Source organism: Drosophila ficusphila, unplaced genomic scaffold (assembly GCF_018152265.1).
Source record: "Drosophila ficusphila isolate 14025-0441.05 unplaced genomic scaffold, ASM1815226v1 contig_286, whole genome shotgun sequence".
Classification (NCBI taxonomy): domain Eukaryota; kingdom Metazoa; phylum Arthropoda; class Insecta; order Diptera; family Drosophilidae; genus Drosophila; species Drosophila ficusphila.
The window spans coordinates 3,522,947-3,548,067 of NW_025064189.1; the positions used below are offsets into that span (position 1 = coordinate 3,522,947).

Here is a 25,121-nt window from a genome sequence, read left to right on the forward strand (position 1 = left end):
ATGGTGGATGGACTTTGGTCAGCAGTTCCGTGGGTGTAGTATTAGCCAAGCTGGCAGCTTGGGGGTTTCTGGGATTCAGCTTAGCCAAACGCTGGACAGGATAATACCGACTAGTTGACCTGAAAGCCAGAACATTGGTAATCGCAGGGGCTTGGCCCACCAGGATTCACTTTTGCTAAGCTCTCCGCTTGGTGGGTAAATGCCACTAAAAATGGTGTGGTATCACACATTACTCAAACGCACACCACAACAAACACACACAGACACACACACTTGCAGTCACGCCGCAGGAAATTGAAAAACTTGTATATGCCAGACTTCCGTTTCAGCTGCTTTCCAGCTCGCGTTGAGTGCGCTCACTAATTTAATAAGGCAACGCGGCGACATGGCCACTTTTTACTACCAGTCAGTCATATAGAAAAAAAATACACAATAAACTGTGTTTAGCTAATTTTTATATGACACGGGATATGACAGATTAAATGTTATTTACGTTTTGCATAACAAGATCATCCTTAATAAAATTTAGATACATCCTAAGCAATTTTATGGGCTTTCAGGATGTAAACTTTTCATATTTCCACTGAATATTCCAATGACAGCTATGTGGTAGAGTCGTCTGATTTTTATGAAATTTAATTAAATTTTTTTATTATATTAAATTAATGGAGCAAAATTACTTTAAGAGGCATGCTATCTTAAAATCTATTTGTCAATTTTCAGCAAACCCTTTTTTTGGAAAATTTGAAAGGGGTTGTATCATAAAAATTTAAAAAAGCGGACGAAAACTTTTACTTCATGTAGATAATTAATTCTATAATAAAAATAAATTCAGAATGGTTTCCAAAAAAACCCCAATAAATGAAAATATAGAAATACAGAGTGTAAGTTCCAATTCTGTACACAATATAAAGCTCTCTTTCAAGTTACTCAAAAACTTTCTTAACAATTTCAGAACAAATTTCTGAACAAATAAAATATTTACAAAAAAGACTCACTTATAGCTTATATTTTTTTTCAGTGCAAAGGAGACCACACACGTACGCAGACCCGCGGTCACATATGCAGGTTAGAGTCCCCAGTCCCCAAATTGCCACTCTATTCGCCTGCTTTCTTCCTTTGTTGTTCTCTAAACTTGTTCGCCAGAGTAATCATATAAATATTCTTCTGTAAGTGTGTTAGTTTGGGTCTGCAGTGTGTTCTGTATGTGTGAGTGAGTGCGTGCCAAAAAACTTTTGCGTGTCGGGTGTTTATTAAAAACTTGGCCTACTTTCCCCCGCACACTTCGCTTTACTGCGTATTTTATGTACAATACATAAATACAACTTTTGTCTGGCCAGCAAAGTGCGATTCACGGTCATTCACCACAGCTTTTTTATTTTATTTCTTGAGTTTCCCTTGCATTTCACGAGAAAAGAATTTTGGGAACACCTTTAAGGGTGATTTCCTTACTGTATTTTAAGTTTCCCTTGAAATTCACGAGAAATGAATTTCGGGAACACCTTTAAGAGCGATTTTCTTATTGCCATCGTGACTTTAATGAGCCCTGTTAATTCCCTGGAGCTCTGGCAGTCAGACCGACAAGGTGAGCTTATTGTTTTCTTGGGATTTCAGGGGCTGGACTTTGAACGCGAATATACACTTGGAAAAATGATGTTGAAAAATGTTAATCAAAATCTTAATTTGGTAACAGAGAAAGAAATATTGTTTAAGATAAGAACATAGCCAAAAATTAAAAATAAATTCAATAGTGAATTAAATTTATTTATTTTCCACTTCTTTTTTTGTTAATTCACAGAAATAGTATAGTATTTTAATTTATAATTTAAATAACCAATTTGTAATTTTAGTGACATTTGAATTTAATTTAATACCGTATCAATCGTTTTCATTAAAAATCTGATTAATATTATTTAACATATTTTTGAATTTAAGCAGTTATTCAAGCTAATTTGTAGTTCTAAAATTCTTACTTATTTTTTCTTTAACTGTTTCGACTATTGGGACTTTGGGGAGCTGGGGAGTGGAGTCCCTCGGGGCAGAGTCCACTTATGCACACATCATTATTATTATGTGCCCCAGTTCCAGCTGAAGCTGCCCAGTGGAGCGGTGGCTCAGTGGTTCGGTGGCTCAGTGGCTCTGTGCCTCGATGGCTCGGCTCCTTGCTGTTTAATTTATCGCCCAACGGGCTAAATATGTTTGCCTTGCTCGGCGGACCCCGCCCCCCTTTTGGCCCGCTCTATTATGGGCATAATAAACTCATTAAAATGCAGCGCGCTGGACAACAACTGGCGGGCTGTCAACGCCGTCGTGGCGTTGGCCATGGTCCATATGGCCAGGCGAGTGGCGACTGGTTCGCCTTGACGGCTTTTGTGGTTTGCATACGCACCGTTGGCCATTGGCCACTAGCAGCCATTCCTGGCCAAAAGGCTTCGCCCCTTTCGGCGGCTATTATGTTTACATTTGATGGGTGTGCGCATTCGAGTTGCCGGGGAAAGTGGGTCAATGTGCTTTGAACTGATTAGTGTCAGTCTGGTGGCAGTGGTTCGCCTTCCCTGTCCGCAACTCGATCGAAGGCTTAAAGCGGCCAAGGGCCACCGCCAATCGGTGGCTCAGTGAAGTTTTGGCCAGCCTCATCACGTTCCTTAAAGCCATATGTCCGCCGGCCGAAATATCAGCAGCAGCAGAATACCTCGCATAAATTGGGCTACAAAATCGATAAGGACACTGCGGTCCTGGCGAACTGTGCGATGGCTCGTAAATTATGCCACGCCCCTGCCATAACGAGGCCAATAATTCAGGGAATAATTCCCGCCACATTTTCCCATCTGATTTCCCATTCTGCCCAAATGCTTGTGTTGGTTTGTTGGTTTGTTGCCTTCTCTGCATGATTATTTCCTTGTTGATGTTTTGGGCCCCAAAGCCAGAGGGTTTTATGTATATTTTTTTTTCTTCCATTTTTTCATGCAGAGAGAGGAAGCATTTTCAATTTGGGGGTAAACAAATCCGCTTTAAAGCTGAGTTCATCATATTTTTTTGAACAACATACAAGTCATATTTATTTATTTAAGCATTTACATTTTAAGACAGAAAAAATGTAAGCAATTCCCTTTTGTTTTTAATACCATTTGCTTAAAAATAAGAATAAATGGTTATGTATTTCTTAACTCAGATTTACAATTTTTTATAACAATTATAAAGAATAAATCTGAATATCTGAATAATATCGGAGTATCACAACATTTTTGTTTGACCCTGTGTAAACTTCAATAAATCAGTTCATGTTTATGACTATTTTTGGGATCTGCTGGACCGACCCGGCAGCAAAGTAAAAACTTGTAAATTCAATGTTTGTTTGCCTGATTTTTGCCGAAACAAATTTTGTTTGGCAACTTCATTTCGGCGCTTATTGACAGCGACAACTGACAAACAATGAATGACAAACGGTCGCCCAACAAAGGCGAGCAGCCAAATAGCAGCAACACGCTGTAACTTTTTATCAAGTTATTAACTTATCTAATTCGATTATGGCCGTGAGCGGGTGTCTGTGTGTAAGTTGTGCCTGTGTGTGTGTATAGCAGGTCCTTCGAGAGTCCTGGAGGCGGCCTGTTCGTGTCAGGAGCTCACCGGCAACGGCAATGGCAATGGCAACGTTTACGTAGCAAGCAATTCAATTAGAAATGCGGTAGCAGCAGCAGAAACAAAAACAGGAAAGCACCAACAACACTAACAACAGCCAAAATGGTTGCCTAGACAAACAGAGAGCGAAAGAAAAGGACAAAGGCAAAAGGGGGGTAAAGAGGGGGGAGAGAGGGGAGAGAGGGGAGAGAGAGGAGGAGAGAGGGGAGGGGTCGCTGAGAGAGAGGACGGCTGACAGACAGGCTCTATCAAAAAATGGTAAGCAACAGACTGGCAGGCAGACAGCCAAGGACAAAGCTCTCGCGACTCGTTTATGCGGAAGCTGCTTTACGATAATGGCTTAAACGGTTCGAAAATGATTTTCCTAACACAAGATAAGAGCTTGAGCTAATAACCATCTCAGGACAATTTTCAGATCCGTTAAGGTAAATTTGAAAGATGAACAAGCTGCAGTATTCAGGTTTACACATTTATAAGTAATATTGTTTATTACTTTTGAATAAATATTAATTGTTAATTAATTTCTGTATCCATTTCAATTAATTATTTTAAATATAAATAATGATTGTTCATATTTTTAATAATAAAGATTCATTTAATTTACTTTACTATAATACGTTTTTATTCTTTTAGTATTATAGAGTTCGTATTTAATTGTTGTTTTATTCAATTATTATTTCTTTTATAATTTTATCACTTTTTTAAATACAGGCTTATTATGAATAACTCGTTTCAAATGGATTTAAAATAGATACAAAGTAACATTTCATTATAAAAGAAATGAAAAAGTTTAACGCCTGCTAAGCATTCGCACTTCGCAAGCCCAAATAAATATTGTCCTAAATGAACCGTGCAAACCCCTCGAAAAACACATGCTCCATAATGGATAACCATTTGCCTACTTGGAAATATGCCAGCCAAATGAGCAATCTCCCGCATTCCACATTCAGATTTACAAATTGCCAAAACACAATTCTCGTGCGCAAACAACACACTCAAGAGAAAATAAATAATATAATGTGTGTGCTTATCTCTGTCTCTTTCTAGCAACGCAACGCAAGGCTAACGGGACTTGTCTATGTCAGTTAAATTTTTATGTTTTTGTTGTCAAAGCCCATTAAACTGTCTTCGTGTCGGTTTCTGGTCCTTTTGCCCTCTGAAGCCCTCAGGCCGAATAGACAGGCCTTTCAAAAAATCCAACCAACAAAAAAAAAAAAAAAGAAAACCCAATCCAAACAAGGGAAAATGGAGGTAAAAAAAAGTTGGTCATTTGTCTGCCGCTCACTTTTGTCAGTTATAAAGTTTTAACCTTTATGGAGTGACGAGCGTGACCAACATTGGGCATACTATATAGTATATATAGTCAACAAATATGCAGACATATGTATGCATATGCCCAACCTTAAGAAGAAAATTGAATTTCAGCCATAAACAAGAAGAAAGTCAGATTAAGTCGGGTGCTAGGAAGTTATGATACAGAAAATTATCCCATTATGTCTAGGAGAAAGATTTATTTGATACACAAAGTCTAGACGAGGAGAAAATTATGCTTGAAAAGTATTTGGCCAAGATAATGTCGGTACTTTAAACATATTTTATAACTTAACATTTTAATGGCAAAAGTTTAATGGCTTTGATTGTTTGTGAATTTTATGCAAATATGCCATGAAAATGTGATTAATTACCTTGATTAGTATTTGATTTTAGGAAAGAGAGCAACAAGATATTACTGAACTTGAAGTTGATTGATATAGAATCAGATAGCAATAGCTTTTAGAAATAATGATAACTTGAAGAACAAAGTCTGCCTTTTAGTTGCATTAACAATGGCCTTTTTTGCTTTGCGTATTTTTAATGAGAGTTCTTTGTCCTGAGACTTGGCAATTGATTTACCAAGAACCGAGAACCGATAACCGACGGCAAAGAGCAACAAAAATGTCCAAAATATGATAAAAACAAGTTTACCGACAATGGCTTTCAGTTCCCCAACGTTTGGCCATCGCTATCGAGAGTTTTCCAATCAAACTTGTACTTGGGGCCAACGTTATTGAAAGCAGCTTAATGCGCAACTAAGCTGTCCATTATTCCGCAACATGTTCGTGCCATTTGGCCCACAGTGTGGGGTTGGCCTGGCCAACAAAGGCATTCAAATTTGGCCAGTAGGTGTAGTCGAGATTGGGGAACCTTTTTTTGGGGGGAATGGGGACCCTTTGCTCATGCATTATGCGCATTGTTTGTCAACTGACAAAAGCAACTTTTATGTTGTTCAAAATTTGGTTATCAGCTTGGTGAAAAACGTTAGCCAGTAGGAGAAAGCTCTCCGTGTGGAAAAACCTGAAAAAGGGAGGGGGGTTTTCCACATTGTCCAAGGAGGAGGCGCATAAATCACGCAAACATGCGACTGAAATGGGGAATGGGGAACGAAAGGTGCCAGTCGTCCTGTCGTACGTGTAACTGCATAAATATGATTGATAACGGGCCAACGGCAGGACCTCGTAGGACTCCCAGGCAATCACAAACTTCAATTACCATTCGCCAGAGGGACTGAAACATCTATATCATCGGGCTTTGGCAACAACTTTTTTTGAAAGACCATAAATGCCCAAAATGTCGCATTGTTGCGCTTGGATTGAGACGAAGAAAAAGCGAGACAATAGGCTCAGGGCGCTGAATCGTAAGCGTTCTGGGGAGCAGAAGCAGGAGATCCTCTCCCATTGTTATAGCAACAATTTTCTTTTGTAAATTCGCCATGAAAGCGAATAAAAGCGGCGGGAGCTCCCCCAGATTTTCCACGCCCCCCCAAAAACAAATCGCATGCCACCCACTTAAGCTTTAAACTTAATGTTTGCTAATATAATTAAGCGATTTGGAGATCCTTCACTTCACTCGAGGATTTTTAAATTAATTTCTGTTGTCTTGTTGGTTTTAATTCCCCCTGCTGCTTTATTTGCCTTATTGCTCCGCCGCCCGCTTTTTTCGACTGCTCACTGCTCACACATTATCCATCCGCCCCGTTGGCCTGACTTTAAGAGCTCCATCAAATGGATGGCAGCGTTTGTGCGCTTTAGTATGCCAAAGCACAAAGCACGTGCACTGGGAGAAAAATATATGCAATTCCATTATCCTTAAAAGTAATAGGAATTTTTCCTAATTTTACTTTAGTTAGTTCTTTCTAAAAATATTAGTTTATTTTTCTATAAATAAGAAAAATAAAATAAATAATTTCTTAGGTAAATTAATATTTAAAGAATTTTTTATTTTATTTTCCAAAACATTTTCTGATTGTTTTAGAAAATATTCGAGAAGATTAATTGGTTTTTAAAGGGAATTAAAGAATGCAATTCATAACATTTTTCTAAGGTAATTAATTGAGTTAAGCTTAATATTTAGAACACCACAAATATTTTATTATTTAACTACTGTTTAAAAACCCCTATTTATTTCAAAGGAAACTCGATATTGTTCCACTTTCTCCCTGTTTATCCACACTCGTTCACAATCGCCATAACATCGGCAACAACAATGAGCAGCTCATGCAAAATGCAAGAGGATGCTGAATAACTCAGCGACGGTGGCCAAGGGGGGTGAAGAACTAAAGGAACTGGGAGAACTGGCAGATGCCAACGGCTGCTGCTGGAGCAAATTAAAGAGCCCATTGAGCTTTAAGCCGCCGGCCTGGCTAACTGACTCGCCATGTCCATGTCCTGCCGGGCCAAGACGTCCTGCGCTGACTGACTGACTGGCGACAAGGACACCGCCAAGAGTTAACTAAATGCTCGACAGTTGCAACAAACGGCAAACAGAAGCGATGGCAAAGTGGGTGGCAAGTGGGTGGTAAGTAGGAGTGGCGGGGGTAAGCCAAGGCCAAGTGAAGAGGCATCTCTTGGCGCAGTGCTTCCGCTGTTGTCATTCGCTTAAAAGTTTATTCCTCGGCTGCCGCTGACAGGCGAAAGGCAAGTTGAATCCTCGCCAGTCGCGAGTCCTTTGCTGCTCCTTCCTCTGAAAATATCCTTCTCCTTCTTCTCTTATTTTCTTCCTTGGCTTGGCCAACAAGCGTCTTGGCCTTATATCCGGTGCCGCAACACTTCCTGTTTACAATTTAAACTAATAAGCACCCAACGAGGAGGAGGACTACGAGAAAGCATTCCTCAAACGTTGGTCCTTCGCGCAGGAGGCATCGTTTTCAATTTTCATTCTAACGCCCATTTATTTCATTTTGCGTTCTCCTCTGGCGACTGATCTCTTTACATATTCAATAAATTGAAATTGACATTTGGCGTTGCGGGTGGCTTGCTGTTCCGTGATGAATATCCTGCTGTAGCCAAACACATATGAATATTGTGGCATCCAAACACGGAAAAATATAAATAACACTTAACGAAAAAAAATGTGGTTGAAGCATTGAACATTTTTGAAATGTTAAACTTGTTTTTATAACTCACTATTTAATATTAAAAAGGAATTTATTTAAATGAAATTGATAATAATTAGTATTTACTTTTTTTATAGTATTCAAAAGTATATTTGCTTTCTCTGTTTATTAAAGCCACATTTTATTTATATTGAATTTATCATTATTTTTTTTAGATATTATTATCACTATATCTGTATTATATTTACCACATTTGCCACTCGTTTTGTTATTTGCTTTTTATTCTCTATTTGGTTCTTTAATATTTTCCGTAATGTTTGCATGAATGAATTCTATTTCCCGGGTTTTTCCCATTTTTTCCTAGTGAAGAAAACCATTCTGGCCATCAATATTTGCTATTGGCAGTGCGGGCAAACAGAAAATGGCAAATAGAAATCGAAGAAACTATGCCAGTCTCTCTGTTTGAGCAGCAACGAGTGACTGGGCCTAAAAACGAGCTGTTGGCCAAGTGATTCGGATGAACACTTGATTAAGCCGCTGAAGGGAAAATGCATTCCAGGGCAATTCATTAGGCCACACAACTTGAAACAACTGCCCAACGGCTCCATCTGCCTTATTCCCCAGCGATTTGTGCACTTTTCAGCCGCCCAAGGGAATTGGCCACTTGTTGAAACTCAATTAGCTTCAAGGACCAAAAGTGTTGCGCCAGCGAATGTCAAAGAAGGTTGGCAAATATTTGCAGATACTTCAAAAAAAAAAAAAAAAAAATGAGGGGCGCAATCAAAACGTCAGTTAAACAATAAATTACACAGGACGAGAGGGGAAAAGTTTTCTTTTCAGCAAACCAACAGGCAGAAATGAGAGGCCATAAAAATGTTCATTTCGCCTAAGAACTTTCGAGCAGCTCGCGAGCTATTTTTAATAATTATTATGACCGTGGAGCGAGTGGAGAAGCTGTCAGGCTGTCAACGTGTTGCAATGAGATGAGGACTGACTGCCATTGTCCTCCCTGTCGTCCTCGCATCCTGGCATCCTGGCATCCTCGCATCCTGGCATCCTGAGCCAGAGAAGGAGCTCACAATGTTTACGTTATCTCATTTAACACTTGAAAAACTTTTCCACACACACACACTCACACGAATGCTTATACACACTCACTCAATGTTTGTTCTGTCTGAGTGTTTGCCGCTTTTCCAAGTGGACTCCCCACCTTCCCCTCCCCCTTTTTGCCTCGCCAAACTGAACTCCTGTCTGGCGGCGCATTTGCACATTAACAGTGTGAAAAATTATGATTGAGCCATAAAACAGTCAGCTGCGCCCACCAGGTTTGCTTAGGTTTGCTTAGGTCCTCCAAGGAATTGTCACATGCGTGAATTCTCGAGTGTGTGTATCCCTTGGAGTCCCATCTGCTGGGGAGAAAGTTCTTTTCTTTTTCTTTTATTTTTGGGGCCTGGAAAACAATGGGGAATTTTCACTTTGTCCCGCTGCCGTTGCTTGCATCTGGATGAACAAGTGACTGGGTTTCCTTGGCATTTTCCATTTTCCAGCTCTGCTCGAGCAAACAAAGTTAACCAGGCGACACTTGCTCCCAAAGGAGTCGCAATTAAGCGCCAAGCCACCTACAATTTTCCCCTTTGTTATTCTTTAGATTTTTCTGTGTGCACAGAGAGAAAAATAATATTGTATGTGACATCCATTGGCAGCCTTATCAATTGCAAATATTTACAGAAAATGTAACTAAAAGAAGGAGCACATTTCAATATTTTTAGAAATCTCTAAGGTGTTGTGAAGAAACAAAAGAAAAGCAAAGTTTGACACTTCAGGTACTTGCTAAATTCTAAAAAAGATTTTAAGTGTCTATAGTTTTAATAGGCTTACAGAAAAAATATTTTTTTAGTGATAAATGTTGCTCAAATCTTTTTATAGGAGTTCAAGTTCAATTTTCATTAGATTTTAGGCAACTTAAGATGAAGCAACTTATATGTTGTGCTATGTTAAGCCATTAAAAAAACTAAAACATTTAGATATTCCCGAAAAGTCATGGTGAAACGTCACAACTAGAAGCCATTTGCCAGCAATAATAAAAACGAATTGATGTCCAATTCGGAGGATGTGTTTTTTTCCCCCGGTGCGCGTGTGTGTCACTTTCATGCAGGCCATCAATAATGAATGAGGCAAGTCTTGCGGAGTCGTTTCAATTGACTTGGTACCGTCCATTAATAATCCAGAAGGCATATAAATCAATCATGCGACAAGCTGATAAACATCCAACAGCTCTACAAATATGTATTTGAGTGCTTACGTGGAGCTGAAGAGCGGTGTATCCACGTGTGTTGTTTACACCAAAATGCGTCAACATTTGTGCAGGACAGCAAAAGCGTGTAGGATATAACATACTATATAATTCGTGTTCGGTCCGAAGCAGCAGCATTTATTGGATTTCAGTTTATGCCGCCCTGCGAAGGAGCACAGCTGCCATCTATTTTTAGTTATCCTCCTCAGCTGCGCAACAGTTGGAGCTGGAGAGCTGAGTCTATTTATAGAGTTTAGTAGGCGAAAAGCTTTTCCGCAGGATAATTCCGGTTTTGCATGGACACGAAGCTCGAGAGCCACAGGGATAAGTACATGCAAACATTTATGCAGGTGCGATTCAAATTTAATTGGCAATGTATAAATCATTATTCAAGACGTATGAATACAGAAATTCCAAAGTGAATAAATAAAATTAGTTAAGATATCTAAGAGATTACTTCCTCATTCGCCTAAAGAAATATTTTATATTATTGCATACTTTTAAGCATCATTTTTATAGATTTATAATCTCTTAGAGAATTAAACAGTTTTTAGCGCTTTTTTAGAACTTTAAACACATAACTTTTCGAAAGGGTTTCAAATCTCTAAATATTTATAAGAAAACTCCTTAGGGACCTTTAAATTCCTGAGTAGCTTTAAGTTCAAAGTTCACAAACCCACATTATCTCTCTCATACATATCACTTAATCCATCTGTAGCTGAAATTTAATTATTTATGCTTAGCCAGCTTAATCTTTTGAAAAGTCCTTTCAAGTTTTTCCTTAGATTTCCTTAATAGGCACACTCGACATGTTTCTCCACTCAGATTCTGATTCTGATTCTGGTGCATGCAGTTCACAACTTTTGTGTGCATTGCACAAATTTTAAGACAAATTTCAATTATACCTGAAGGTTTCCCTGACAACTCTCGACTTTTCCGGAATTTCCCTTCAGCTGGTAAGTATGCCATGGTTAATAAACAAACCTCTTCTTCGTCCTGGATGGTCGACAAATCCGTTTCCTCGAAAGGAACATTTCGCTGCCATTCTGGTGGCATTTGTTGTGTTTTTGTTGTGTTTGTTGCATCAAAATGCCACTGCACCTGGTTTCCTCTAAAGTCTCCTCCACACGGAGGCTATAATATGCAATGTTTTGCCTCCATTCTGCTCCACCAGAAGTGGAAAGTATGCTGTGCTTCTTTGCATTTCAAATGTCTAGAGTGGAGCGGATCTTAAGTGCTCCAGGTTTTCCTTCTCCTTGGCTGCCCTTTAACCCATTTCATCGTGTCTCCCCCATTTCTAGATATTTTTTTTTTATTTTTTTGGTGCGCACAATTACACAACAACAATAAAAGCGGAGAAGAGGTAGCGAATACTCTGTGCCGTAATCAGAAAAACGTAAAAATTTCTACCAAGCAGGTAACGAAAATATTTGAAATTGCTTTTTGGCCCCAGTGCCAGCCTTCGTCCTGTTTGAAGGACCTCCTCCAATTTTACCCTTAGCCTTTGCTTTGGCATTCCGTCTGCCTAATGGCGTATATTTTTTTGGCTTCTTCAGGTTTCGCTTTCGTCCTGTTTTATTTACTTTTTCTTCCTGTCGGAAAAGGGGGAAACCTTCCCCCACTCTCTTCGAATTTCTAACGATGTTTGGGGACACATCTCCTCTGTCAGTTATTTTTTTTTGTTTTGCCGGAACGCCGCGTCTTGATAAGGTTAATTGCCCATTTCTGTCATACCCCAACTCATAACTCAATGGGCATGCTAATAACTCCTTCGAAGGACTCTTTGATGTGGCCAGAATGTCGCTGAGGGTATTCCAGATTCGATTCTGGTTTCGAATTCCCATTGCTCACATATCTCAGCGTCTTTCGGCTGTCGCACATATCGAATTCTGATTTGACGCTCATCGTCGGCGACATAACACAAATATTTGGGAGCACAGCAGGCGACAAGATTTTGCGACAATTCTGGTTCCAGAGGTCATCGGAAATTGGGGGGAGTGGCATTTTTTTTTTTTGGGGGGGAGGAGGAGGCGTAGAGAAACTCGATATGTCAGTATCGGGCTTATGGAAGATACTTATTGTCGCATATTAGAGCAATATGAATTGAATGCGGAATGTAAGTGAGCTCATTGACATGGCAACCTTGCCGTTGCTCTGTAGTTCAATGCTAAAAGGACCCACAAGGACCTTTTTTCGGCCAGTGGGCGTCTCCCTAGTTAACAAAGCCAAATGAGATCGCATTACTAATGCCTTTCATTTCAAATGAATGTCCAATCAACGGAGGCATACAATTGTCAACGGAGGCTTTTTGAGTTCATCTTACACAACCATTAGTTTAAAACTAACAAGTTTGGAAATTCATCTGCAGAAGAAATTCAACAACTTTAGCTTAAATAAATATCACACCGAAATTTAGCCTCAAGTCAGTTTCTCTGGATTTATATAAATATTTTATCATAAACTAATAGTTCTGAAAACCTAAAAGGATTTTATCAACTAAATACAAATTTTTTAATTTCTTATTTTGCCTGCAGAAAAACAAACAATATCTAAAAGAAATTTTATTCAAATAGCCAAAAACTTTAAAAATGCAACACACTATTAAGTTGGATAAGAAAATTTTACCTCGATATTGGTTTAAAAGATGCCTAAGAGTTTGAAGAATAAATTTGGCTTGTAGTAAAAACCAATTTCATTCCTAAAATATTTATTTTGAAGCTTCCTTTTTACGCAAATAATTTGCCTTTTGTTGATCGCACTGTGTCCTTCTTCAATTTCCGAAAAATAACAAGAAATAAAATTTGAAGGCAATAAAGTTGTGGCTAAACATTTTGTTTTGGTGCCACAAAAGTGTAGATTTGTTTTTGCTGTGGCCCTAACAGATTTCCTAACCTACTGACCGCAGAAACCACAACAATTGCAGCTGGCCAACAAACAGGAGATGTCAAAAACAATTGAAACAGCACGAAAAAAAAAATAATTGCCCAACTGAAAAATAATTACGAGTGGTAAAAGTTGTGCTGTCAACAGAAATAAACATCATTCTTGCAATTATTGCCGTGGAATGAAATTGAAGGACAACTTGTTTGTAACCTTTATGCAAAATAGCAGCCAAAAAAGGCAAAAGTCGCAGCACCCAAAAGTGTTTTTAATGAAACGCCCACGAAATTCTTTGAAGTTGTCCACATTCAATTGAAGAGTCTAAGGACACTGGTTGGGAATATATTTAATGAGGGGTGGGGTTTATAGGGGGAGGGGTTTCTAAGGGGTAGGGAAAAGGGGGAGTGGCAAAGGGGCGTTGCCAAGACGCAAGCAATAAAGCACACAAGTGCCGCTCGGCAAACGGAAGTAAAATGGAAATTATGATAAGAAGTTCGCTGGCATTTCGGAACTGGACAGTCATTAAAGCCAAACTGGCACACCGAATTATGTACTCAGCAGACAAATAACAAATAAAAAATATAAAAAATAAACAATTAACAGTGTACAGTGAAAACAAAACGCAGTCCAGCGAGAAAGGGTGAAATACGTTTCGATGTTAAGTGCTTCATTTAATTAACAAAGTTGACATGAAAGCCTGTGTTTCCCCAAACCTTTGTCATCCCGCACTTTACGGTTCCGCTTTTTAGTTATACTCTAACTGGAGGATTGGGTTATATCCCTTGATTGAATGTTTACCAAACTTTGCGGATATTATTACGGATTGTTTGTTGTTGCCTAAAATGGAAAGTTTGCTCGCAGGGTAACTTTATTTTTAGAACTGATTGCTTGGATGGAATATATTTTTAGCTGCTAAGGGTATCCAGTATAAGCCTTCTTGATTAAGGTTGCTCTTCCCCACTTCCTTTCCTTTATCTTTCCTCTTAATTGTTTGCCTTTGTAATGGAGCAGGCGAAGCAGATGGCTCCACTCGCAGCGCATTGCTCATACGCCAGGTGGGCCGCAGCGAAATAACTTTGGTTAATTTGATTTGAAATTTGCATTTCGATAGGAATGTGTACTGTGTGTGCTTTGTTGACATGGATTTTGCATAAATTTAATTAGGCATCGCACGCCTGAACAGTTGCCGAATTGGAGTTGAGTTTTAATTAACTGCGGATATAAAACACTCAACCAACCATCCATCGCCTGTTGCTGTTTTTGTTTACGTTTATGTGAGCATATGTGTGATGGTATATATATTTTCCTATACCCCAAACCATCCGAACCATCCAGAGGCCATAAAAACAACAGCTGCACATTTCGCAGAGGCCAGGGCAAATGATATAAGGCAGCGGCAAATTGCACGACATATCCCATATAATGCGCGTAATGCTCGTGTACGTGGGCATAATAGTTTGCCGCGATAAGAAAAACGACCATTAAACTTGCCCAAGGCAACATCATCAAAACATTACGGCCCGACTCCCGGTTTTTGCGTCAATATTTGTCTGCCATGATTAAAGAAAATACGCATTACACATCGAGTGTAGTCCGGGTGATTTTGACTTTCCGGGGTTTTATCATAACAAATGCATCGGTGACTGGTGGCGAGAATAAATATTGATTTGCAAAAATTGCATGAATACTTTATGGCTAACAATAAAACAGATTTTATTTGCCAGAATTGCAATATCTGATTATATTTAGCTGTGAATCAACTCTCAGCTGGACATTCCCAACTCCCAGTGGCTCTCAGGTGTTAATAATATATCGCATCACATGCACTTGTTAGCCGTTTATAAATCGTTGGAGTGTGTGTGGGGAATTTACAAGGGTTTAAATTAATAATGAAGACTGGCGCTCAATAATTAAAATCCAATGAATGCTTTGGTTATTGTCATTAATTGCACTGGCAGTGTCGCTGGCAGAATGTCGATTTATTAACCCTTTCCCAAGGATAGTGGCTCAAGTGACTCAAGGACTCACCTGGTGAATGGGAATCCTTTTTCCTTGCTGCGGCTCTCGAGTTTCCCCTTAACTTTTATGGCTGCATAAATTGACACGCGACTCGCTCTTGACCGGAATTCAGAAATTCTAATGCAAATTTCAACTAGAACTTGCTCCTCTTTTAGGGTTTTTTTTTTTTTAGTCTCCTTCGTTTTACTATTTTTATTTTTCGTTTGTAAAATTTATTTTAGCATAATTTTCGGTTGTGCACTTTTCGTATCTCGTTTTTCGTTTCTCGTTTTTCGCTTTTCCGTTTTCAACTTGAACAAAACATTCAGAAGCATATTTAATGGGGCATGACCAAGGCTCTGGGATCGTAAAACAAATGGTTATGTTCTGTGGTGCAGTGTGGTGTAGTCCTTCGAGTTTTAAGCTCTGAGTCCTGTGGTCCGTGTCCCCTCTGCTAACGAAACTAAGTCCTGTTCGGTATGTCCTGTGTGTGTCCTGTATCGTATGTGCAACAGTTGTCGGGGGTTTTTATGGAGGAGGAAACGGTTTCGGGGCAAATGGATTTTTATTTTATCGCCTGGCAATAAAAAGCGAAACTGCAGGCCGCGCAACAGTTTGCAATTATGTGCAAATGCAGCGTGACATAAACGGGCGGATCCCCTTTTATCCTTCGTCCTGGTGGCAGCGAGCAATTCGCTTTTAATTGCCGCTCCTCCACCTCTGTTTTAATTTAATTCAATTCAATTTGCTTTAGTTGAAACGAGGAGTTCACTTTACTTCGCTTCGTTTCGATTCATTTGGCACTCGCGCACTCACTTTAACACTGCCGTTGTTGGTTTGCTTGCAGGAGGATTCGATTGAGTCGATTGTGAGTCCTGTTTTGGGGGACTGGCTCCTCGGCTTCCGACTGGACCTGCTCCTCTGGCTCCGCTGGTTGAATTGAGCTACTACCTTCGGCGACGCCTGCCAACAGCGAACTGAGCTGCTCCAGTTTCGTGCTTCACCTTATAAGCCGTGCATCCAGTTGTTGCTCCTGTGGCCGTGCCCGTGCTATCCTTAATGCGAGTCCTGCTTGCCTTCCAGCCAGCCGTTGTCCTCTGATAAGAGCAGGCGTTGGTGTGCGTGAGAGAGCGGACGGAGAGAGAGCGTGTGTGAAAAGCTCGGAGAGGGGTCAGTGCGATGTTTTCGCAACTCTCTTTTGAACAAAGCTCGAAGGGGAGTCGAACCGTTAGGGCATTTGAATTTCAAATTTAATCTATTCTTCTGGACGAAAATCGGAAAAATTGCTACATTATAAATGCAGACGAAATAGCCAAGCGAATAAAATATACCAAGCAATAAACATGGCATTTTCAATAAGGCCAAGGTCCAAAAAGTCGCAAAAGTGGAATGCATATAAAACCTATAAGAACATAAATCAAAACTTTTACAAAAAAATTTTGGACTTTAAAATTTGTTTATAAAAAATTTCATAAGTTGCATTATAATTTTTATCGCAAATTTGTTTGTAAAAAAAAAGGACCAAAATTTATGTAAAACTATATGTACATTCAATATTTCAATTATTTCTAAAAATTAGAATTCAGACTTAAAAAACCCAAATCGAAATTACTAGTTGAAATAACATTTACCCGCGGAAATGATCCGAAAGGATTCAAAGAGTAACATATTTGGGCACTGCCCTGGTAAAACCCTTTCAAGCATCCCCTCATTTTACTACGTTTTTCCGCTGCTCGATGGTTTGGGTTGGTCATGAATGAACTCCCTCCTGTTGCATATGTTTTTATGGCCAAGGATGGAAGAGGGGGAGGCTCTTGGCCTAGAAATAAAACATAGAATACACAGCCACCAACCCACTCGCACACACACACACACACAAAGGCAGACGTAGTGGACTCCTCTCTCCGTGAAGTTCAAGATGAAGGTTAGCGCCGAAAACTCGAAAAGCTGCAAAGAAGCTTTCGCTCTCTCCAAATCACTTCCGCTCTCTTTGTCTCTCGCGACCTCTCGATTTGCTAACATGTTGCTCTTGCTCGCTCCTTTTCGTTTGGCTTCGTTTCGATTTGTTTTGTTTCCTTTTTGTTTTCCACCATGGCGCCCCAAAAATTATGATGAGCTCCATCAAGCGACGGCGCTTAGCGCGCGTTGGCTTCCTTCCTGCGCTTTGGCCGCCACCCACCGCCCCCCTGAGCACCACCACCCACCAAACACCACCTAACACCCACACCTGTTCGCCACAATCCGCTCCACTCACATCAAAGATTACACAAAGAGAAAATGTTCAAGTATTTAAATTATGGTAACATCTTGTTAAAAACAAAATAGAAACGTAAAGGTCGAACAAGTTCAGGTAGTAAATGATAAAATAAAATTTAAAATCTTTTGTATTGTATATAATCTTGATAATAACTTACGAAATATTTTTTTAGAATATTAAATAAAGTTGTAATAAATCAAGTAATATTCAGAAAAGCGTAAATATACTTTTTAATTATTTTGGAAAATATCTAATGATCACACATTCATATAAAATAAGATTTCTTGTTTTTTAAGTTGCAACTGTTTTCTTATATTAAAGATTTTTTAATATGATAGATGATTTAAAATGTAGATTGCTAATATTTTAAACAAGCTCAATCAAGGATTAAAATAGGTATATATAAATTCTTTCTGCCTTGCGTGGAAACGAATAAGTTTTTTCCACTAATAAAAAAAATAAAAGAAAATCCTTTCCATTTTCAGCTTACTGTTTTCGTGCGAAGCTAAGCTACTTTTCCTCTCAGTACTTTAGCTTTTGTGCGTCTTGGCCGAGGCAGAGATTTTTTTCCTTCGATGCCTCAGCTTTTGTGCGTCTTCTGCGGCGAATGCCCGAATCTGAATCCATGCGAAACGGAACGCCAGGACCCTGGACCCCGCCTCTCGGCTGGTGACCCAATTTCATGCCTCCACGTACACGGCGCTCAGCAACGGCGGCAGCTGCCTCGATGTGGCAGTGGAAGGGGGGAGAAGGGAGGAGGGGGTGGCTACCAGTAGCATCCACATCGGTGGCAGTGTGTCCGGGGATTGAAGGCATTTTCCGAGCCCACAGATTTGCAGTCACATCTCGCGCTTGATTGGCTGGGGACTTTGGCATTTGTGGGCCTCTGAAGGTGCGAATGCGACACATTTTTGCATCATGCATTGTTGACAGCAGAAGAGGAAGTGATTGATTGTCGGTTCTAGGTTGTTGGTTGTTTGGTTGTTTGGTTGTTTGGTTGTTTGGTTGTTTGGTTGTTTGGTTGTCTGGTTGTTGGTTGCACTGGGTTTTCCCTCCTTGGCCTTGCGAAGGCCAAACTGCTGCCATTGGCAACGGTGGCATCGAAATTAAGCTGCTTAAACTAGCGACAATATCAAGGAGGTGAATGAGGGTCCTTGCCGAAAGGACTTTCGGTGGAGCGGAGGGGGGCAAGTGGTGGCACGTAACTAACTATTCTCGTTGCTCTCTTGGACTGTGAAAATGATAAAAGTTTTGTGCGTCGACTCTCCTGCTTGCCAGCCAGCTATCTTTTCTTAATTTGAGTTGGGCCAAAGCAGCCAAAGTTGTTCGCTGTCAATGATGTGAACTTTTGAACTTTGATTGGTTGCCCTACACACACACACACACATACGCAGGCATACTGAAATCCATAAGTCGGGAGTGTGCACCTTCAAGCGCTTTAATTTCAGGCTTAACCAGATTTTGTTTCACTTCCCTGCAGTTCCAAAATTGCTTTGTCGTCGAAGAAGTGTGCGAAGCCGCACCGACGACAGCGGGGGTAGCAGCCTTAGCCGCAGCGGCGCGAGTTTATAGAGACATTTTATATGGCACAGCCGTCTTCGGGATACATGTCGCTCTCGATGACTTTTTTGTCCGTTTCATCGAACAAGTCGTCGGTGGCTTATACGAATTTTGTATGGAGAAAATTCGTATAAGCCATTGTTGCTTTCGTAGCTGACGTGGAGGCGAAGTTTTCAACGATGGCTTTTGCGAGGATGTCCTTAGCGAAATCATCTATGTCAAGCCTAAAAATGTCATCCCCAAATTCATATGAAAAACAATATATATATATTTAATTCTTTTTTATTTTATTAATTTATCTTATTTTGTAATATAAGAAATAAGTACATAAATAATATGAAATTCGAAAGTTTTTGTTTACCACTTCTGTGGAGTACTTGCAGGCCATCGGCTGTTTTGCGTCCATCTATGGTACAAATATTTTTATTATTACATGTTATATATTACTTTTTTTAATCTAAAGCAAACTTACCTTTCAAACGAATTTATGGGACATATGTATGGCTGAATCCTAAAAAGATTTAAATAAGTTTGTAGTAAAAAACATAATGTTTTTGTAATATTAACGACACTTACATGATTTTTAAACATGTCAGCTGCCACATGCACAAGAGAAGTAACTTCACAACCAATAGTCGACGCACTACTTAAAAGAATGACGCAGTTTCCTTGTTCTCCGATCGAAGGAATACAAGACCAATCTGGAGTCTGGCCGCCGTCGGGTGCAAGCAACGATTCGTGTTATAAGAGTGAGAAAGAGAGGAACACTTAGGAATATCCCTTTTCCTTTCCTACACACTGATTGCCTAATTGCAAAAAGTCCACAGTGGACATCCAGAACTGCAGGGTTTTCAAAGCCACTTTGGAGAATAGTTTAATTAGTGTAAGTTTACATAATTGTGAGTATTTACTTAAGTCCCTACAAATCCAAAGATTAAATTGGTTAATTAGATGTGGCACTTTATAATTAAACAATTATTGGGTTAGAAATATTCTCAATGTTATAAAGTTGCTAATAAGAAAAGTATGTTTATTTCATTAATAAGCAGAAATTCAATAAATTAAAACTAATAACAATGGAAACAGCAAATAAAATTTATGAAATAATTGAACTACTATTCAGAAAATATTTTAATTAAACAAATCAGCAGGAATTAAATAAATTACACATAATAGGTACATTCTCTGTAATTCCATCTTCCCATAGAATTTTTTATTTTTATTTCATACTAGAGGTCCTGTGTCCGCTTCGCTGGTCAACACAATTTAACAACATAAAAGTCAATATTGCAACATTTTTCAAATATATGGAAGTATAGAAAGATGGTGATTTAACACTTCCAGTTTGACTTTTCCACTTGCGCAGCACAATCCAGCCGTTTCTCTTTTAAACTTTAACGCACTGCAATCTAAATTTTCATTATCACTGTAGTTCGCAGTGGGGTCATATTGGAATGCCATGCGATTGAATGATGCCAATGATCTCCATGTGCTCATTTGTCTCTCTTTGCTTAAGTTTTGTGAATATACTTGTTGCTGGCTTGGATGTCTGCGGCCAATGTTTGCACGTCGTCCTCTAAGCATTTTGGACTATGGACAGAGTGGTGAATTTATCCTCAAATGCACGATCCACATAATTTTCACAGTTCAACTTAAATTGAATAAAAATTCTTTTTTTTCACAATTTCACAGTGAACACAAAAATTGAGTTAAAATGCTATGGGAGCGTGTTTGTCGGTGTGATGAGGTAGCAACTCACTTTATATGCGACAATATTGCAATTTTCTTACGGATCCCTAATTTTTTTCAAAATAAATTATAGCCTATTTAACTCCACGATAATATAGCTTTCTATCGGCGAAAGAATTTTTTAAATCGGACCAGTAGTTCCGGAGCCTATTCCCTGCAAACAAACAAACAAACAAACAAACAAATTTTACCTCTTTATAATATTAGTATAGATAAATTGCATTTTATCAAAATACCAATCTACATTGCTTAGATGTTTAAGCTTTAAAGAATGCAAAACCGGGAAAGGCAACGTTTCTTAATTAAAAACCTAAATAAGCAAGCAAATGCCTTAAATACTCGAGCCAAGTAGAAAGGAATGCCGATGAAATCCGGGGGATAATTCTGCAGAATGCATTCGCCCAGTTTCATTAGGCTGCCTGTAAGGACAAAGGAGCCAGGTGCACTGCAACTCCTTCCTTGGCTGCATTTAAATCCCAAGATAAGCCGGGACCCACAGCGACTTAGGATATAATAAAAGGAGTAGACTAAGGGGGATAGAATGCAAATTAAATGGGCGGTAAAATGGCAAAGTGCGCTCGAAATGCCACTTATTTTTAGTCCACCCAAGTCAGCCGATACAAATCACTTTCACTAATTATGCCTTTGCACTGATGGCCAACAAGTTATCTAAAGAGTCCGGTGGACACGCAGCAAACAGAAAACTAAGGCGAAAGTCAGAGGTGAACATTGCGCAGCTGGTCACAAAGTTTTCCTTGTTTTTCCCAGTAATCGGGGGGTAAAATGCAAAAGTTCTTAGAAAAAATGTGTAAATGAGCTATGTTCAAGTTATCAAGAAAAGGTTTTGAGTTTGTGGTTCGGTTATACAAGATATAATCGCACTCTCTCTGTGAAATGAAAAAGCATAGCATACATTTAAGTAGCGAACCACACGTTGCGACAATTTTTGGCCAACAATTTTTGGCTGGCCAAGATAAAGCGAGCGATACTCGGCCAAAGTCCAACTAGCCATGTCTGGGGCCAGTAACCGCTCCCTGAATCCAGCTGTCTGCTTTTTGGTCTCCTCTTTTTTTTTTTGTATATATAATATATTGTATATATTTTGTCGGTCAACCACTGGCTGTCCGAACTGCAGGGTGCGCCGTCGTATTTTTGCCACCTGAGGTCACGAAAACGTCGCTCTCTGTCTGTGGCTTAGTTTAATTAAAGTTCTCCTGAAAATTCGACGTATTCGTATTATGGCTTTATTTGTTGGCCTGTCTGGGCTGCTTGCCTGTCAGCTGAAACGGCGAATTGAGTAATTTATTTATTATTTCTCTCTAGGTGGCTGCAGCAAAATTCTGCACACGTGGCGTATGCGTGTTGTTCGCATTTAATTGTTCATGCAGCGCTTGCAATTTCACTTTATGCCACCTCTCTCTACTTTATGTAGTGGCATGTTTATACATATTTTTATTGCCGAAAAAACGTTAAATTTTGTCTCTTCTTTTTTGCGCTCTGGCTGTCTGCAAAGTTTAGTCACCTAAATCATTTAGCGGAATATTGTGGCGCTGTAAAGCAGACAGCATTAAACGAAGTGCCAGGTAAGCACCATCAGCAACCGCTGAAAAATGGTTAAAATTTAGCGCTGCTCATTACGGAAAGAGCCATAAAGCCGTTTATACTTGGGAGGTGCACGATTTTAAGTCGCCGTCTGGAGGAATATTGCCACTTTGTTGCTCGAGGGCCAAAAGTGATTGTTCTTAAATTATATTTCTAAAAAGTGTATAGATGAACTCCTACCATCAAGTTTAATTTTAGTTAGAGTACATAAATGTTCTTAAACCCTTTAATATTTATTTACTTAAATCAGGTAATAAATTTCGAATATTTATTTAAGGTGTTTTCTTACCTAACCCTTTTAAACATGGATTTTTAAACAATGTTTTCCGAACCGAATCAAACTTAAATAATTCTTTCTTCTTTTTACTTTCATCCTTTTTATCAGGAATTGAATTCTATTCAGCTTCACTAGTTTAAATTTTTTGTGTTTCCAAGAAAACGACAAATAGAGTCTTAAATAGAAATAAAAGTTGAAATTACTTGTGTACATTTCAATTCCGAGAATTATTTTGGGGGTGTCGAACTGAAAACATCGATGGAATAAAACAAATATGAAATGAAAAAAATAAAATGTTCATGAATTCCGCAAAAAAATAAAATGAAATTCACCTGAATCAGAGACGACCTTCACTGTCTTGCTGTGATGGAAATTGCACAGGTTATTTGGGGAGAACCAGAACCACCTACTGTGGTCCATCGATTCGAGGGTTTTCCCAGCTTACAAGCCCCCCTTTGTGCACACATTTCGACAATGTTTTCGCTCATTTACCAATTTGCAGCGGCGCTGTTGGCCTGGTTGCGTGTTGTGTCTATTACCCACACCCGTTTTCCAATGATGATCGATGCGTCGACGGTGTCGGCCAGGAATTATGACCACCGATAGCGGCAGCACGCACATTTTCAGCCCGGCCCGGTGTCCTTGCCCTTGCTCGCATGAAAATTGGTAATATTCACTCAATTTATTGACTAATTGCATTTACACTAGCTAATGAAAACGCTCAAATGCCAAATAAAATGGCGAATTTATCAAATTCTCTCACGCGGCCGTCCTTCGTTTCGTTCGTTGGTTCGCCGGACAATGGACAACGGGTCGAATGAGTAATGGCAAATCAACGTAGCAATGTGGGCCGAACATTTGAAATGCTAATTTATAAAATGGTCTCCGCTGATTCGACAATGATAAAGAGACTCCAACCCGTGGCATGGGAGTGGTATAAGGTGTGAAAATGTAATTTGTGCGGAGATTAATGGAAAACTCGTTAGGCTGACTTTCAAAGCCGAGTTGAGTTGAGTTGAGTTTTTTGAGGCGCACCGATTTCGTTTCGTCACGAGAGAACTGTTTCGCTGCGACGCTGTCTCCTGTCTCCTGTCAAATGAATGTCGGCAAGTTTGTGTGGTCAGGATGATGGCTGCCTTCACCTGTCACCGAAATTTTCCTGCAGGTGACAGCCGGCGGATGAATGCAGGCTGAGAAGAAACTTGCACCACTGCCGCCTGACGGCAACTTTCCAATTAGAGGCTATAAAAAGTTTCCCCAGCTGAATGCTAAATAATTGAATTGTTTTGGCCATGTCCACATGGCTATCAACTGCTTGTTTTTGACTTTTCAAGAGCCTTTTGTTATTGCACACCACGTTATATTTTATGCACTTGCAGCCAGCTTAATTAGTGCGAATTCGAGAAGCTTTCCCTTTTGGTAAACTTTCATCAGTTGGCCAGTAATTGGTTCTTTGGCCTCGTCAGCATTAAAGTTTGTTTAAATTGAGAAGGGGAAAAAACTGGGGTGTTTCAAATAGAAAGGTGTGCTCCGGTTAACGTATTTCTGATTAACTAAAATTATTGTTACATAAAAACAAATATTTATATTTAAATGATGATAACACTTTACATTTATTGATTTATATTTAAAGAACGAAAACAAGTGATTATTTCGATATTCAGAAGAATACATTTTAATCTTTTATCGTAAATCTGAAATGGTTTAAAAAGTGCTATATTTGTAGATGTAGATACATCCTGTATTTATTTCCCAAAATGTTCTTTCATTCCCTTTATCCAACACTTAGTTTGGTCAGCTAATTAGAAAAGGACGGTCCTGATAGGGGACTCACGGGGAGGATATCCTGCACATTATGTTTTCTCTTTACCACCACAGATGAAGGTTGCTGGGTTGTTGGGTTGTTTGGTTGTTTGCAGCTCGCATAATCAAGGGCGGGGACAAAGGCAAACACGGAAACAACTTGTTGCAACTACAAGCCGAACAAAGTGGGTACACACATGTGAGTCCGACACCAGAGGACACAGGTCCTGCGGACCAGCTGGGGAAATGGTGAAATGGGGAAATGGGAGCTGCGTGCGGAAGTGGGCTGGAAGTGCGAAAGGACGCTCGGCTCAGATTATAAATTATTTATACTGTTTGCCAAACAGGCAAAGAGTTTCTACTCTGCCTGCGATATTTGTTCAGGTCCTTTAAAAGCAACTGGGATTTCACAACTAAATTCAATTTTTTTTTAACAATCTAGCAGGAAATTCATTTATCTTCACTCTTTAGAGGTTTTATTTTATTCTGAACTGTTTTTTGAAACTCTAAAACTACAAAATTGTTGTTTTATTTTCAAAAATATTATATAATTTTTATTTATTAAACATGCTTGAGATATAAAAACAATTAAACCAAGCAGATAGTACAAATTGATCTCAATTAAGGAAGCTTGACCTTTTTGACCAATCAAATACTGAACAAAATTCCATTATATTCCACATTTTTATGG

General features: G+C 39.3%; 1 protein-coding gene and 1 long non-coding RNA gene across 3 annotated transcripts in view; both read right to left on the reverse strand.

Annotated features, from left to right (window-relative positions):
• The window catches only part of LOC108089553 (BAI1-associated protein 3), a 55,008-nt gene extending 38,788 nt beyond the window's left edge, over positions 1-16,220 (reverse strand). The window contains exons 1-2 of one of the 2 annotated variants that reach the window (XM_043207745.1): positions 15,999-16,220; positions 15,213-15,493 (exon numbers count right to left, since the gene is read on the reverse strand). The gene's annotated coding sequence lies outside the window, so the exon portion shown is untranslated. The remainder of the gene's footprint in view (positions 1-15,212; positions 15,494-15,998) is intronic. The other variant, XM_043207746.1, reaches the window with a different exon arrangement.
• A 3,045-nt stretch (positions 16,221-19,265) lies between these two features.
• Positions 19,266-19,588, reverse strand: LOC108089366. The gene is made up of 3 exons (XR_001771277.2): positions 19,576-19,588; positions 19,472-19,510; positions 19,266-19,405 (listed from the first exon to the last, which is right to left on the reverse strand). It is a non-coding gene; the product is annotated as an uncharacterized LOC108089366 (long non-coding RNA).
• Positions 19,589-25,121: the final 5,533 nt, after the last annotated feature.